Source organism: Sus scrofa, chromosome 1 (assembly GCF_054392235.1).
Source record: "Sus scrofa isolate SSC_HxYL_T2T_F1_AM1 chromosome 1, Sscrofa_HxYL_maternal_Yorkshire_Landrace_v2.0, whole genome shotgun sequence".
Classification (NCBI taxonomy): Eukaryota; Metazoa; Chordata; class Mammalia; order Artiodactyla; family Suidae; genus Sus; species Sus scrofa.
In genome coordinates, this window is record NC_139383.1 from 262,136,465 (window position 1) to 262,151,591 (window position 15,127).

A 15,127-nucleotide genomic window follows, 5' to 3' on the forward strand; every position below is an offset into this window, starting at 1 on the left:
ACTTACATCCCAGCTTCTAGGCCTACTGGTACCTTTACATGGGAGATGATAAATAATTGAGCTGTAGAAAGGAGAGGTACAGACCTCCATTGGCCATCCAAACCACGCTCAGCTGCCATCTCTTCAAGCATCTTCCAAATGTCCAGGACCAATATAGAGGCGGGTTATGAGGGATGCTCTGATTATAGGGAACAGGGAATTGGGAAGCTACCATTTGTATTAAGAGTCCAGACACTGCAATTAGATTCTCTGTCCTCATCCCCACTCTACCACTTAGTGGCTGGGTAACTCAAGTCTAAATAGACTTCCTGGGCCTCAATTTCCTCATGTATAAAATGGGAATAATAATGCCCCATGCTATTAGAAGGGTCAAGTGAACTAAAATATATGCAAAGTGCTTAGAATCATGCCTGGTACACAGTAAGTGATATATAAACTATGAATTACAGACTATTAATGGAATGGTGACACCCTTGTGGAATGATGGCAGAGGTGGACGGGGAGACTGTAAAACAGGTGTCAAGCCTAAGTGAATTAAGTTGTCAGGAAATTCATAATAAACAGGGAGCCCTAATAACATGAATCTCAAGGAAGAGGATTTTTTTCCCCCCTCAAAGAGTGAAAAAAAAAAAAAAAAAAGTGGGCTAGACTTGGCCCTACCCAAAGAGGATGGTCTACAGGGACTTGGGAAACTCGACTCTGTAGGATTTCAGTTGTGGCAAGGAGGTACATTTTCTGGGGAAAGTGAGGTAAAGGGGAATTCTTGGGACAGCCCAGTGAGGGAGGATCCCTTTGTGCAGAAAGGAGAGGGTGAGAAGAGCTGAGAGAGGGTTGATAGAAAGGCTTTCATTTGAGAGTTTGGCTCTGTGTATTATTAGACCTCTCAGTGGCAAAGAGAAATTCCAGCTCAGACTGAATTAACCAAAAAGAATTAGCAACTCAAACAACTAGGAACTCTAGGAGCCTAAGATGTCACAGGAGCTCCAGAACTATCCGTTCATTCTCAGTGGACTCTCCACCTACTTTGACTAGCCCCTCTAGGCTTAGGTCCCTATCATTTTATCCCCAAGGAAGAGCACTCCTCTCCCTGGTTACAGTCAGTGCCCTGGAGGCTGACCTTCACTGACTTGATCTGGGGGTGGGGGAGGGCATCAGCCTTGCTTGAACCATTTATTTCAACCAGGAGTAAGGAAAATCTAGGGTTTTTTCCAGAAAAAAGGGAAATGCATTTTGGACAGGTAAAAAATGGTATTTCTACATCATCAAGAGGAGGAGTAATGAGTAGCTTGGGTGTTGAGCTAGCTTTAGGTTTCTGGGTCAGCTCAGTCTGAGGCTCCCTGGGGGAACTAGAAAACTAGGTTTGCTGTCTTTGTTCAGGTTTGCATTTGAAGAAAATGCAGCTCCAGGGCTCTGAGCAAGCTTTTCTCAGATCATGGCTTTCTCTAAGTGTGGCCTTCTACTTCCTCATTCAGCAGAGCTGAAGGTACTTGATGAAACTGCAGATCCCTGGCCCACATGCAGGCAGACTTACAGAACCACAATTTTTGGAGGTAGATTGGTGGATTCTGCATTTTAAAGCAGCACCACAGGCGATTAGGTACACTAAGATTTCATAAACTTTGCCCTGGGATCTGCACAGGGAGGTGAGCATTAGCTAAACTTAAAGACTTTGTCCAGGAAGAGAGCTGAGATGAGAATACTACAGAGAACATGTAAGCAATATAAGATTAGGAACCCAAAATGTATGGTAAAGAAGATGGTCAAAGAAAAGGGAATAAATACAAGTGCGAAATAGTCATTCAGTGCCAGGCCTAGAGCTGGGTATATTGCATCATTTTTCTCAATATCTCCTAGGAGATAGAGTGAATTCTTCCCATTTTACAGAGAAGAAAACTGAGGCCCAAAGAGGTCATCTGGTCACAACAAGTGTGCACAAATTCTTATACCCTGGTCACAAAGTGGAGAAAGTGCCAGCAAAGCAAACCCTTTTCCATGGCACATGGAAGTTCCCAGGCGAGGGGTCAAATCGGAACTACAGCTGCCAGCTCACAGCAACGCCGGATCCTTAACCCACTGAACAAGGCCAGGGATCAAACCCACATCCTCATGGATACTAGTCAGAGTTGTTACTCCTGAGTCACAATGGAAATTCCCCTTTACATATCTTAAATATCCCTCATTTCACCAGTGAAAAATATCTAACACTCCTTTTGCTAATTTACAAACTCTAACTAGTAGGCTATTTGAATACTTTGCAGAAACTCCCTCTAGAACATTAATTCTTATTTGGGTGTTTTTCAAATGCTGATTTAAACACCCCAGGAGTGGACTCCTGATTAGGGTACTTCAACTGTTAAATTGTTTAGATTTTAAAAACTAATATGCATATAAATATATTTCACACTTTCAATGCTAAGTATTTAATGTAAATTTCAAACAGTGTAATAACCCCTGTGAGTGGCCTACTCTGCACACCACTGCTCTTTACATCCCTTAATCTGGGGGAACCCAACCCTTACCTTACACTGGACAAAAAAATAATTCAAAATTTACTATATAAATTCTGGAAGAAGACGTTGGAGATAAATCTTTGCAAGCTTGGGGCAAATATTTCTTAGGGAGGACACAAATTGCTAATTATAAAAGAAAAACCTAATCGATTTGACTTCATTAAAATTTGAGGTGTCTGTTCTTTGAAAAACAGCATTAAATAACTGGTAAAAAAAACCAATAAACATGGCTGTGACTGGAACACACCCTTCTCAAAAGAAGATATCTGAGTGACTAGTAAGTACACAAACAGATGCTCAACATTAATGATCATCAAGGTAAAAAAACAAAAACATAAAACATGGCTGTGATTGGAACACACCCTTCTCAAGATATCTGAGTGACTAGTAAGTACACAAACAGATAGATGCTTGACATTAATGATCATCAAGGAAATTCAAACCACAATGATTCAAACCACTTCACACCCACTAGACTGGTGAAATTTAAAAGATTCGGTGATAACACCGAATCTTGGTGAGGTTGTAGATTAACCAGAAATAACTTTGATGTATTGCTGATAGGAGTGTAAAACTGTTCATCTGCTTTGGAAAACAGTTTGATAAGTTTGTTCTGTTTTGCTTTAAATATATATATATATATAAAACTATATATACTATATATATATAGTTAAGCATTTAACATAGGGTCCAGTAATTCCACTTCTAGATATTTGCACAAAAGAACTTAAAACACAGATCTGCACAAAGACTTGCTTATGAATGTTCACAGCAACTTTATTCATAATAGTCCCGAACTAAGCTAAACCCAAATGTTCACCAACAGGTGAAAACTACCACCAATATTGCTAATTGAAGTGATATATCTTACGATGGAATATTTCTCAGCAACAACAACAACAAACTACTTATATACATAATAATATGCATGAATTTCAAAAACACTGTTGAATGGAAGAAGCCAGACATGAAAGACTATGTATTATAAGAATCTGTTCATGTTAAGTTCTAAGATTTATCTATAGTAACAGAAATCACTGTTCTGTAGTGCCAATGGGTTAGAGTAATCTATAGTGACAGAAAACAAGTCAGTGGTTTCATGATGCTGGGCTGAGAGGGTTACAGGAAGGCATAGAGAAACTTTTTGGTGATTATTTATTTATTTATTTATTCATTTATTTTGGTCTTTTTAGGGCTGCACCTGTGGCATATGGAAGTTCCCAGGCTAGGCGTTGAGTCAGAGCTGTAGCAGCTGGCCTATACCACAGACACAGCAATGCCAGATCCTAGCCACATCTGCAACCTACACCACAGTTCACGCAAACACCCAGATCCCACTGAGTGAGTCCAGGAATGGAACTTGTGTCCTTATAGATACTAGTTGAGTTTGTTATTGCTGAGCCACAATGGAAACTCCTAGATCTATACACTTTTGTAATTCATGAAACAATGCACTAAAGATGGGCACATTTTATTTCTTATGGGTGCAGATTATACCCCCGATAAACTTGATTTAAACAGCAAAAAATGTGGTATCTGAATGATCCTTTCTGGTCACAGAAGCTGTCCTTAAGACATTGAAACACAAAGCAGAAGAGAAGGGTTAAACTGAAACATTTAGGCAGTGCTCTAATTTGGGCCACATAAGTTTTAAGTATGGCTAACTCAAGGACAATGCATGCAAAAGTAGATATTCCTTTTATAGCTAAAATAGCTTATATATATAAGATATAAGATGTTAAACATATACAATCTAATTGGATGACCTGCCCTCCTTACTCTAAATTCAGAGACCTGAAGACTCAATAAGGGAAAAATATACGAGTACATAGAACCAGATAGCCTCTTTAAAAAGGACCACCTGGGGAGAATTTGAGAAAGCAAATGGTTGAGAAAGATAGGGTAAGAATCTTCACACCCTCAAATGAGGTAAAAAACAAGGATGTCTGCTCTCATCACTTCTAGTCAATATTGCACTGCAGTTATAGCCAGAGAAATTAGGTAAGAAAAAGAAAAAAGCATCCAGGTTGGAAAGAACTGAAACTATCTCTATTTGCAAATGATATGATATTGTATATTGAAAATCCTAAAGATCTGAAAAGCTACTGGAATCAGCATGTATAACAAGGATGCAGGATATAGGCTCAACAGATAAAATTAAAAAATAATTAATTGGATACAAATTTAATAAAATAAGTGAGAGAATTGTACAGTGAAAACTGCAAAATCTCATTGAAAAAATTAAAGAGTTAAATGAAGAGACAACTTATGTTCATTGATTGGAAGACAGTATTGTTAAGATGTCAATACTTCCCAATTGATCTATAGATTCAGTATAATCTCTATCAAAATCTCAGGTGATTTTATTTTTGTCTAGAGTTGACACGCTGATCCTGAAATTGATATAGAAATGAGAAGGAAACACAGAATAGCTAAAAAAATCTTTAAAGGAAAAAGCAAAGCTGGAGCATTCATGCTTTCTAATTTCAAAACTTCTCACAAAACTGCAGTTATCCAAAACAGTGTCATATCAGCATAAGGATAGACATATAAAGCATTAGGATAAAATTGAGAGTTTAGAAATAAATCTACACATCTATGATCAGTGATTTTCAAAAAGGGTACCAGACCATTGTGGGGAAAGTATAGTATCTACAACAAATGGCGCTGGGGCAACTGGATATCCCCAGGCACAAGAATGACGTTGGACCCATACCTTACACCATTTATAAAAATGAACTGAAGATGCATTAAAGACTTAAATGTAAGAGCTAAAACTACTAAATGCTTAGAAGGAAACACAGCTATACATTTCCATGGCCTTGGATTAGGCAATGATTCCTTAGATATGGCACCAAAAGAACAAGCAACCAAATAAAAAAATAGATAAAGTGGACATCAGAATTAAATATTTTTTTTTTGCTCCAAAGCATACCATCAAGAAGTGAAAAGAAAAAATTTAAAATTTGTATGGAAATACAAAAGACCCTGAATAGCCAAAGCAATCTTGAGAAAGAAAAACAGAGCAGGAGGAATAGGCTTCCTGACTTCAGACTATACTACAAAGCTACTGTTAACAAACAGTATGGTACTGGCACAAACAGAACTATAACCCAATGGAACAGGATAGAAAGCCCAGAAATAAAATCACACATCTATGGCCAATTAATCTAAGACAAAGGAGGCAAGGCTATACAGTGGATAAAGGACAATCTCTTCAATAAGCAGTTCTGGGGAAACTGGACAGCTAAATGTAAAAGAATAAAATTAGAATATTCTCTAAAACCATCCACAAAAATAAACTCAAAATGGATTAAAGATCTAAATGTAAGTGTGGATATTATAAAACTCTTAAAGGAAAACATAGGCCAAACACTCTTTGACATAAAATGCACCAATATCTTTTTGTCCTAGAATAACCAAAATAAAAACAAAAACAAACAAATGAGACTGTATAAAACTTAAAAGATTTTGCACAGCAAATGAAATCATAAACAAAAGGAAAAAAACCACAGATGGGAGAAAATCTTTGTAAACAAAACAACCAACATGGAATTAATCTCCAGAAATACACAAATATCTCATGCAGCTTGATATAAAAACAAAACAAAACAAAACAAACAACCCAATCAAAAAAATGGGCAGAAGATCTAAATGGACACTTCTCTAAGGAAGACATATAGATGGCCAAAAAGCACATGAAAAGATTCTCAACATCACTAATTATTAGAGAAAAGCAAATCAAAACTACAATGAGCTATTACCTCGCACTGGTCAGAATGGCCCATAAAAAAGTCTACAAATAACAAATGCTGGAGAGGGTGTGGAGAAAAGAGAACCCTCCTACACTGTTGCTGGGAATGTAAATTGGTACAGCCACTATGGGGAACAGTATGGAAGTTCCTCAAAAAACTAAAAATAGAATTGCCATATGATCCAGCAGTCCCACTCCTGGGCATATATCCAGAGAAAACCATAGCATGAAAAGATATTTGCACTCCAATGCTTATTGCAGCACTATTTACGATAGTCAAGACCTGGAAGCAACCTAAATGTCCATCAACAGAAAAACAACATAAAGAAGATGGGATATATATGTATGTGTATACACACACACACACACACACACACACATGTACAATGGAATATTACTCAGCCATAAAAAGCATGAGATAATGTCATTTGCAGCAACATGAATGGACCAAGAGATTATCATACTAAGTGAAGTAGGTCAGACAAAGAAAGACAAATATCACATGATATCTCTTATATGTGGAGTCTAAAAAAATGATACAAAAGAACTTATTCACAAAACAGAAACAGACTCACAGACTTCTAAAACAAACTTATGGTTAACAAAGGGAAAAGATGGAGGGGTAAATTAGGAGTTTGATGGAGTTCCCATTGTGGCTCAGTGGAAATGCATCTGACTAGTATCCATGAGGATGCAGGTTCGATCCCTGGCCTCATTCAGTGGGTTAAGGATCTGGCGTTGCAGTGAGCTATGGTGTAGGTCACACACACGGCTCAGATCCCACATTGCTGTGCCTGTGGTGCAGGCCAGCGGCTACAGCTCTGACTCAGCCCCTAGCCTGGGAACTTCCACATGCCACAGATGTGGCCCTAAAAAGCCAAAAAAAAAAAAAAAAAAAAAAAAGGGAGTTTGAGATTAAGATATACACACTACTATTTATAAAATAGGTAACCAATAAGGACCTACAGTATAGCACAGGGAACACTACTCAATATTCTGTAATAACCTATACGGGAAAAGAATCTGAGGAAGAATGGATATATGTATATCTGAATCACTTTTCTGTACACCTAAAATTAACACAATATTGTAAATCAATTATACTCCGATATAAAATAAAAATTAAAAAATGATTAAAAAGAAAGTGAAAAGATTTGGGTTCCCATCGTGGCTCAGCAGTAACAAACCCGACTAGTATCCATGAGGATGCGGGTTCAATTCCTAGTTGTGCTCAGTGGGTTAAGAATCTGGCATTTCCATGAGCTGTGGTATAGGTCGCAGACTAGGCTCAGATCCCGCATTGCTGTGGCTGTGACATAGACTGGTGGCTACAGGGCTCCGATTTGACCCCCTTCCATATGCTGCACATGCTGCCCAAGAAAAGAAAAAAAGAAAGAGGGAAAAGACACATACTGGGAAAAAAAATCTTGGTAAATCACATATTTGATATGGACTTGTATCTAGAATACATAAAAAACTCTTACAACTCAACAGTAAAAAGACAACTCATTTAAAAAAATTGACAAAGGATCTGAATAGACATTTCTCCAAAGCAGGTAGACAAATGGCCAACAGTACATGAAAGCATGTTCAACATCATTACTCATTATGGAAATGCAAATCAGAACCATAAGGAGATATTACTTTACATCTACTAAGATGGCTATAATAAGACAACAGCAAACGTTGGTGAGGGTGTGGAGAAATTGGAATGCTGATACATTGCTGCTGGAAATGCAAAATGGTGCAGCTGCTGTGCAAAACAATTTGGCCATCCTTAACAAATTAAACATATAGTTACCATATGATCTAGTAATTCTAGATCCTAGATATATACCCAGCAGGTAAATGGATTCATATAATACATGGCTTTTTCTGTTTGGCTGCTTTTACTTAGCATGTTTTTAAGATTTATCTATATTGCGACATGTATCATAATTTCATTCCATTTTGTGGACAAATAATATTCCTTTGTGACTATCCCACGTTTTGTTGCCCATTCATCAACTGATGGACATTTGGGTTGTTTCTACATTTTTGCTTTTAAGAAAAATGCTGCAATGAACATTCATGTACGTGTGTGTGTGTGTGTGTGTGTGTGTGTGTGTGTGTGTGTATGCATGCCAGGATTGCTGAAGCTAGTAAATACTCTGGCTTACAGCAAAAATGGCATTTTTGGGGGGAGCTATATCCACGGGATGCAGAAGTTCCTGGGAACTACCCAAAATAGCATGTTTTATGGTACCAATTTCCATGTTAATACATTTCTCAGACGATTGTAGAGATCCTGAACTTTTTCTCCCCTTTGATGTATCCGTTTTGCAGTTTACAGGCTTATTGCAGTGTTACTCAACGTTTAGTCATTTTTCTCAGGAAACGTATTTAGAAAGGTCATTCATTTTTCTAGAGAAGGCTGATAACTGGAACTTAATAATCCACCACACCCCCACATCCCCAGCCTCCAAACCAAACAAACCAGTATGTCGATTCCATTTAATCCTGCTTTGAGGGCAGGGTTTTGTGAAATAATATTTTCTGAACATTTTATCAAAATTATTCACAGACCTCAAACAGGATACAACTATATTTAACTTTCAGCCATTCCCACCTGAAAACAAGCCATGGGCTTTTAGCAGAAATGTAATCTGACCACCACCAAATACTTAAATACGAAGCAAAAAACAAAACAAAACAAAACAAAACCAAAAAACCCAAAAAACAAAAACAAAAAAATTGCAAGGTAACTGAATTAAAAGGCAATTGATCTTACAAACTCTCTGATTTTGGAATTTCCTCTATGCCCTTGAGGGAAAAGAAAAGCACAATGTATGGTTCCAGAATTGTTTCTTTTGGTAAAATTTCCCAGATTGCTTAGAAAGAAAAAAACAATACTATTGTATTATAACAGAACAATACTGAAGCCAAGTACCTTTTTTTGTATTGGCTCCTTCCATACTGCTGTCCCCACAATGGCAGCGTGAGTCTCCTTGACCAGTAGGAACTTAACTTTGATGGGGTGGAGACAGAGACAGGGGAGGTGATTTGCCTGAAATTACAGCAGGAAACCCTGGGTGAGACTCTGCCCTACAGCGATCCAGAGGTCCAAGCCCTTGGTCTGAGGCCTGGCTGTGACTAGTCTTCACTATGGACAGTCTCACACTTGCACGTGTGTGTTGGCGGGCAAACCAGTTGTATCACTTGATCTCTGTCCCATGTGACAGGAACCACACTGACTAGAAAAGGGCAATTCCAGGGGTAGGTCTAACTTCAGTCGTGACTTGATGAAAGTCAAGTGATGTCGCCAGGACCTAGTTTCTCTTTTATCTTTTGGTTCTCCAGGCCCTGATTTGCCCTGTTTTCAGACAAGCCTCTTCACTGTGGTAACAGCTGGGTTGCAAACTGTTAATTCCAAACCTAACTTTCTACAACTTTGAATCCAGTGAAAAAAAAACCAAAATGTTTTTTTCTCAAGAGTCCCAGTCCAGGTTTTTTTTTTTTTTTTTTTTTTTTGTCTTTTTGTCTTTTGTTGTTGTTGCTATTTCTTGGGCCGCTCCCGCGGCATATGGAGGTTCCCAGGCTAGGGGTTCAATCGGAGCTGTAGCCACCAGCCCACGCCAGAGCCACAGCAACGCAGGATCCGAGCCGCGTCTGCAACCTACACCACAGCTCACGGCAACGCCGGATCGTTAACCCACTGAGCAAGGGCAGGGACCGAACCCGCAACCTCATGGTTCCTAGTCGGATTCGTTAACCACTGCGCCACGACGGGAACTCCACCAGTCCAGGTTTTGCTGTGTCCTATTGGCTCTGATTAAGTGGACCAGTCAACATGGCCACGTATCTGGCCAGGCTGAGGTCACATGCTCTACCACCACTGGGCCTAGGATGGGACAGTTAGAAGCAGGACTCTTTAAAAGGAGCCTTAAGGGACCCCTCAGTTTCTTCAGTAGAATGGCAGGCTTTGGTTTCACTGTCTCTCTTAGATTTCACATAGTGTGGGAGCGATACTTTTCTCTGCAAAAATCAGAGGATGTGAGAAAAAAAGGAATGGCTGCCGGGTGGGGGAAAAAAAATTCACCACAGAGTTCCTGTTGTGGCTCAGAGGTTAATGAACCTGACTAGCATCCATGAGGACGCACGTTTGAGCCCTGCCCTCGCTCAGTGGGTTAAGGATCTGGCGTTGCCGTGAACTGTGGTGTAGGGTGCAGACACAGCTTGGATCCCTTGTTGCTGTGGGTGTGGTGTAGCTCTGATTCAACTCCTAACCTGGGAATCTCCCTATGCCCTGGGTGTGGCCCTAAAGAGATAAAGGACAAAAAAAAAAAAAAAAAAAAAAATCCACCACACGTATGGTTTTTTTTTGTTTTTTTTTTTTCGGTTTTTGTATTTTATGGCCATACCTGCAGCATACGAAAGTTCCCTGGAAGTTCCCGGGCCAGGGATTGAATCTGAGCTATAGCAAGGCCAAACTTTAACCCACTGGACCCAGCTAGGGATTGAAACCTCATCTCTGCAGAGACCCAAGCTGCTGCAGTAGGATTCTTAACTCACTGCATCACAGTGGGACATCCACCAACCCTATGTTTTAATAGCCTGTTCATGTTCAGAATTGTCAATGGTTAAGAGAATCTTTGCTTTGCATTTGGCTTCCAGAGCCAAATTCCAGCTGTCCTAGCTATGAGGGAGCGAAACTAGAAAAGCCTGAAGAGACTGTGCCCAGCTTATAAATACTATGTTCATCCTCAGCCAACCATGTTTATCATCACCGAATAAGCCAGTAGCTCAAGCGATCCAGTATCCCCTGGCATATGTGCAGGGTAGCAAATTTCACCATCTAGAACCAAGATGCTTCTTCCATGATCTAGAGGAGAAAGAAGGGCAGGGTTTCCAGTCTTTAACTATTAGTGTAATTCAATTGCTTCATTGGACTACCCAAGGACAATAGGAAAATTAGCATCAGCCACCATCCAAACAGAATTCAGGCCATGTATATGTATATATTATTCTGGGAATGTAAGAAGGTTAATAGGAATACAGTTTAACTTAGGAGCCCCAAGGTATTAATTACATTCTTCATGCTACAGGTGTTCATAATATTCACATTGCAAAACATAGTAGCAGTGAAGTTATGATATATGAAAATATCTCCCTCCCTGAAAAGAGTTTAGGTTTATTAGTCCAGACAGACTAAAGAAAAGGAAAAGTCCTAGTAAGGGACCTTTGTCTGCTTATGCCACAATTTTCCAATCCTAATTATTAAGTCATCGAACCTTCCAGAAATGTTTCCATGTTACACTTGGGTTAATTGAAGTAAGAGGCATTGTTGGGAAATTCCTTAAGCCACTGACAAAAAGAAGCTTGCAAAGAACCCTAGTCTAAGAAGGCCCAGACCTCAAAAGGCAGTGCCATGCTACTTATGCTTTAAAAGTATTCCTTTCCTGGAGTTCCTGTTGTGGCTCAGTGGGATAAGAACCTGACTAGTATCCATGAGGATGCAGGTTTGATCCGTGGCCTCACTCAGTGGGTTAAGGATCTGGCGTTGCCATGAGCTGTGGTGAAGGTCTCAGATGCTGCTTGGATCTGGTGTGGCTGTGTTGTAGGCTGGCAACTGTGGCTCTGACTCAACCACTAGCCTGGGAACTTCCGTGTGCTGCAGGTTGGCCCTAAAAAGAGAGAAAAAAAAATGTTCTTTCCTCCTTTTGTGTTTTGTACTGATATCAATGCTGAAAGGGCAGGTTCACATTTTTGTAGTGGATGTTGAGGTTTGTATGCTCAGGGTTCAGAGTTGCAGGCAACCTCAGCTTACATTGTATGATTTACTTGCACAGAATTTCTGGTAATAATGCCGAACTGGGCTTGGAAACTGAGCAGGAGCCAGCGAGGGAGATAGCAGGCTGGACTACAACCCCAAACAAGGCACAAACCAGTCTGGTGAGGACCCTTCTGCCATTGCCACTGAATACTTGGTTGCCCCTGGAAACCAGATGCCATTGGATTAGGGTTGTGGGATACAATGTAGGACACCAAAGTTCAATTTTAAATAAACAGTATATCATTTAAAAAGTATAAGTACATCCCGTGCATTATTTGAGACATAGTTATACTAAAATATTTATACTAAAAATTGTTTATTTTTTAATCTGAAATTTGAATTGAACTGGGTCTCTTGTGTTTTTATTTGCTAAATCTGGCAGCCCTACACTTGATGTAACATTGCTGGTGCCACTGATGTCCTTGGAAGCCAGCTACTACCTGCCACTCAAATGGATATTCCAGGAGGTTCCTGACTCTTCTGCATCATGGCTTCTAAAAAGAACCTGACTGGTGGCTCAGAGGGTTAAGGATCTGGCACTGCTACTGTTGTTGTGTGGGTTTGATCCTTGGCTCAGGAACTTTCGCATGCTGTGGGTGCAGCCAAAAAAAAAAAAGAACCTGACTGAGACAGTCATATGTGACCAGTGGAGTGTCAGTTACATGTCCCTGACCTTGCTGAGCGGGAGTCAGAAAGCTGACGGTGTCTCCATCATTAATGCAAAGTGGCCTCTGTCTTCTACTACATCTTACATTTCTCAGACATAGAAGTGGTTGGAATTCAGATATTGTGGAGGAAAAAAAAATAAATGCCTACCCTATTTTCTCAACATATTTTCCTTATTTTTATTTATTAAAAAAAATTTTATGGCAGCACCTTGGCACACAGAAGCTTTCTGGCTAGGGTCAAATCCAAGCCACAGCTGCAGGCCTATGCCACAGCAACGCTGGAGCCACAGCTTGTGGCAATACTGGATCCTTAACCCACTGAGCGAGGCCAGGGATCGAACCTGCATCCTCATGGACACTGTGTTGGGTTCTTAAGCCACTAAGCCACAACAGAAACTCCCATATGTGTCTTCTTTTTTTTGCTGCCCAGTGGCCTGTGAGTTGGAAACCAGGCATGATCATATAATTCTCTCTGCTTGTTTGGCTGGTTCAAGAATCCAGGTCTAAGCCAGTTAGTGGATGATATTTTACCAGGGATGTTTCTGGATTAGGTATGTGACCCATTCTGGGCCAAGGACATGAGTGGAAGGTTTGCTAGAAGATTCAGGGAAACGTTACCTTATTCCTGAGATCTTCACGAAGAAATGATCTCATTTTCCTCCAGATACGGTTGTGCATTGTCGCGAGGCCTGGAAATTCTGAGCTGTCTTGCTTCCAGCCTGAGATGAAGAACAGAGAGAGAAAACAGGGCAGAAAGCATTATGGTAATTGCAGAGGAGAAGGGCTGGAACCACTTGGGTGAATACATCCCCCTCCACCTCTCCTGCATTTGGACATTCAGTTATGTGCATCAATACATTTCTGTTTGCTTAAGCAACTTGGAGTTGGATGTTCTGGCCCTTACAGCCAAAAACAACCCAACTGAGAAAAGGATTCATGAATATGTGAGCCACCATTTCTGTAAGCTTATCATGTGTTGAATCTTGAAAGTTCAGCATAATGTGTTTTGATTGAACTAGGAATCGCTGCTCTTATGAACCTATGAGGGAAAGATTAGTATTTAAATGAATGCAACACAAACAACTAGAGATCTGCTTCATTAGGCCAGGGAAAGAAGCAGTTTATGATTATTGCCAGATTCTTGCAAGCCCCGAGAGGACGAGCCAGCCTCTCAGGGAGAGAGACACATTTAAATTCCTAGAAAGGCCTACAGGACAAACATAAACAGTATTTTAGAAAACTTTGCCCTCCCTCCTTCTTCCTGGACAGCTGCTGCTTTGGCCTGTCCAGCAACCCTGCTCATTTCTTGGGTAAAACACCCTGCTCATCCTTTGAATAACTCCCTCTCCTCCATGCCCTGTAATCCAGTTGGGACCAGCCATCCAGGTACCACACTGGCCCCTACTACTAGGCCCAAGGGTGGGCTGATGACTTCAGGCCAGTCAAACTCTCTTGGAAGAACTCAGCTCTCTGGAGGAGTGATGCAAGGAGGAAAATCATCAGAGTCATTCCTAGTCCCTCCATGGGTTCTTGCTCCTGAGATCCCCTGGAAATGCCTGGCTCTTGTCCTTCCTGGGGCTTGATTCTCTGGGAGTCTCTCCAGTGGCTTTGCAAAAGGTAGCCAGTGGCTGCCCAAATTTCTCTTGGAGTCTGCCCCAAACCTTAGCTGACACTCTCCACCTAAGCAATCCTTGAACCTGACCAAGCTTTCATTTAGGACTTACATTTTTTTGTTTGGTTTTGTTTTAAGGTCACACCCGTGGCCTATGGAAGTTCCTGGACCAGGGATTGAATCTGAGCCGCAGCTGCAGTCTATGCAGCAGGAATTCCCATTGCGGCATAGTGGAAATTAATCTGACTAGTATCAAAGAAGATGCGGGTTTTACCCCTGGCCTTACTCAGTGGGTCGGATATCTGGTATTATCATTAACTGTGGTGTAGGTCGCAGATGCAGTTCTGTTCCTGCATTGCTGTGGCTGTGGCATAGGCCAGCAGCTGCAGCTCCAATTCACACCCTAGCCTGGGAACTTCCATATGCCACAGGTGTGGCCCTAAAAAGCAAAGAAATAAAAAAATAAAAATCAAAAGAACAGGCAACCTATGCAGCAGCTGCGGCAATGCCAGATCCTTTAATCCACTGTGCCCAGTCAGGGATCAAACCCATGTCCCTTCAGTGACCCAAGCCACTGCAGTTTGATTCTTAACCCAGTATGCCACAGCGGGATCGCCAGGACTTACATTTATAAACGTAAAACCTGTTTATAACTGTGTCAACCACATGTGCAAAATATCAGATAATAGATTACTAGCAAAAACTTTACTAGCAACTGAAGTATTGGAAATTCAAGTATTTTTATGACAAAAGGATGACATATAGCACTTA